The 3,274-nt window shown below is 49.3% G+C and overlaps 1 long non-coding RNA gene across 1 annotated transcript in view; it reads right to left on the bottom strand.

Annotated features, from left to right (window-relative positions):
• Positions 1-1,487: 1,487 nt before the first annotated feature.
• Positions 1,488-3,274, bottom strand: part of LOC134101949 (uncharacterized) — a 36,251-nt gene continuing 34,464 nt past the window's right edge. Inside the window, exon 3 of the long non-coding RNA XR_009941469.1 lies at positions 1,488-1,518. This is a non-coding gene — a long non-coding RNA (uncharacterized LOC134101949). The remainder of the gene's footprint in view (positions 1,519-3,274) is intronic.

The following is a 3,274-nucleotide window of genomic DNA, read 5'->3' as shown; positions in this document are numbered from 1 at the left end:
CTTAGCCCCCATCACTGCTTGCGCACTGCACCCCACATCCCCAAACACAGACACTCTCACACACATACACACTTTCTCTCTCTCTCTCTCTCTCTCTCTCTCTCACACACACACACACACACACACACACACACACACACACACACACACATACACACACAGACACACACACACCTCTTCATCCCCCTGTCTTGCTTTCTCTCCACTGTGCCCTGCTCCTCCTCCTCCTCCTCCTTCTCCTTTGCTCAGGCTGTGCCACTGAGATCCCAGGATTTAAAGACCTACAGCACTCTGCCTCCAACCAGTCGGCCCTCCAATTCCCTCTGCCCCTGTCTACACCCCCCTTCCCCTCCACACACACACACACACACACACACACACACACACACACACACACACACACACACACACACACACACACACACACACACACACACACACACACACACACACACACACACACACACACACTACCACCACCACACTGCTGTGATGACTCTGTCTCTCTCTATCTCTCTCTCTCTCCCTCTCTCCCCATTTCTCCTGTCTGTCCTTTCTTTAAATACAGTAACACAATCTGCGGGAAAACTGATATAATCTTTTCTAAACTATAAAAGTCAGTCACCCAGAGAAACATCTGCATGGTCAAATTTAAAACAAACTGTCAGGGAGTCGGGTAACCCATAAAGAGAGCATGTGAGGGAGAGGGAGAGGGTAGGGGGCAAAGAAAAAGGGAGGGAGGGATGGATGGAGAGAGAGAGGGAGAGAGAGAGAGAGAAGGGGCTCCCTGTATATTTATCATGCTACCTCTCCTTGGGCACACAACCTTTTCTTTCTCTGTTGCTGTTTTTTTTCTCTCTGACTCACCTCAACAACTGTGTTTGTTTTCTCAGTTCACTGGAAGAGTTCATCTCTGACGTGTGGCTAATACCAAGCATATTAGAATTGTTTTTTTCTTTTGGTCACTCGTTTCTCTGTAGGAGAACCAGATTTTTTTATTTTTTTTATTCACTTTACTGGAACTGTACCTACATAGTTTTTCTTTTCCCTTATGAGTCATTTTAGAATCTGTCACATTCTATCACATTGCATCTTTCATGATCGATAGATTCTGTAGATAGACAGAAAGATACAGTAGATAGATATACCGTAGATAGATAAATAAATAGATACAGTATATAGGTAGATACTTTATTGATTTGAGCAAAGATTCACAAGAAATACAATACTGGATGGCAGCAGTTGTAAATGTATGCAATCCACTGCATGTAAACTACAGGAGACTGTATATGCACTGAGCTGTATCTTGTCAGTCAGTGGAGCCATCCTCGGTGCATCAAAGAGCGCGGCGGTGGAAATGGTGTCTGTTTCCTCTCCGGCTCGAGACGAGCCCCTGGATTGGTTTAATTGGTGGAGTGACCCCGCCCTGGGAGGATGTTAACCCTTTGAGAGGAGATGTGCAGGCTACTTCAGTCAGTCAAGTGCGACAGCTCGGTCGCGAGCACATACGCCACTCCACTTCTCCCACATGGTAGTGCATATGGTGCGAGGGGGAGAGAAAGAGAGAGAGAGAGAGAGAGAAAGAGATGGAGGATGCACAGAGGTGGATGCACTAGCAGCGAACCTGCAGCTCACACTCGCTTTTTTTTTTTTGTTGCGAGCACACACAGGAACACTCACATAATCGTTTTCACACAGAGGGACACAACGTTCCTGGCTAATGGCTTGAATAACATCCAGAACGGCACATAAAAACAGCAGCACAGGAGGCTAGTGGGGTGGGGAAAGAGGTATGATGGAAGGTGGGGAGGTGTGTGTGTGTGTGTGTGTGTGTGTGGTGGGGAGGAGAAGGGGGGTGTTGGATGTTGCGATGGTGACAGTCGCCACAGCTAATGCCACTCGGCCAATGACGTCCCTAATTACTTGGCCTGGGGATGGCTTTTAGCTAAATCACATGCTCACTGAAGAGGCTGTATCAACAGAGACAAGGGCCTGAACAATTACATTAGGCCTCTCCCCCCACCAGGTCCAGCACCAACAATCGAGCTGATTTCCAGCCGTTTCATTGTTATAATCTCCGCCGCACAATGATGTTTTCACTGTGATTTGGCGTCGGAGCAGAGGAAAGGACGGATAGTGCCACGGTAAATGAGACGAGAGGGAGAGAGAGAAGGCTGCTGCAGTGAGTGGGTCTGTCAATATGTGTGTGTGTGTGTGTGTGTGTGTGTGTGTGTGTGTGTGTGTGTGTGTGTGTGTGTCCTGCATGAGAGTGCTGAGTGCTGAGTGGGCCTCAGCTTTTAATTGATGCTGGAGAGGAGAGGGATGATTGTTCCAACAAGCTCGATAGCACACCGCATACACACGTACAACATAAAGCCTGCGCGCATCACTCACACACACACACACACACACACACACACACACACACACACACACTATGTATGCAGTATTGTGTGTCTATTGAAAAGTGGTGTGATAATGCCGAGATCATTTGTACTCTCAACATTTTCTTACTTGGCTGACCCATTAATTATGTTTTTGAAAGCATCCATTCGGGAACATAATTTTTTGCATGCGTTTCGTTTTCCATGCATCACACGAAGGGATCGGAAAATGACAGATTAGTGGTGATCAAAAAGTCAGTTATCTCTGACATTAGCATTTTTATATTAAGAAATGCGAAAGGCCAATTCAAAATGAGAGGAGCTTGCCTGGACACTCCTGAGCAGTAGAGAGGGAAATTGAGAGACTCAGACATGGAGAGGAGGCTGGCAGGGTTTGGACAGCTTGGCTGTAGGGAGGACGAGGGGGGAGGGGGGGGGGGGGGGGGGGTAGGTAGTGGTGAGTGGGGGTGGACGAGAGAGGAGAGCTAAGTGGGGTTGGATCACTCGACAGCCTGCCCCACCCCGCTCACCTCGTCACACCCCCCTCCTGCAGGCGACTCTCTCAGGGGGGCGGGTTTGGTTGGCAGGGATGGGGAGGTGAGGTGGGGGGGTTGGGGGGGCTTGGGGGGGTCACCCCACCCGTCAGACAGCACTGACACCAGTGGGGCCTACCCACTCACAGCCTGTTGGGGGGGGTGGGGGGGGTTAAAAAGAGGGAGAGGGAGGGAGGGAGCGAGAGAGAGCGATGGAGAAGGTGACTAGGCCTCTTCAGCTGAAGAGCGCCAGCAATCATTATGCATATTTAATATTTTTCCCCCCTCTCCTGAATCAACTCCCTCTCACTCTTCCTCTTTTTCTGCTCCCTCGTGACAAACATGAGACTAGCCCCC

Source organism: Sardina pilchardus, chromosome 15, assembly GCF_963854185.1.
Source record: "Sardina pilchardus chromosome 15, fSarPil1.1, whole genome shotgun sequence".
NCBI lineage: Eukaryota > Metazoa > Chordata > Actinopteri > Clupeiformes > Clupeidae > Sardina > Sardina pilchardus.
This window is presented reverse-complemented; position numbering and strand designations above follow the sequence as displayed.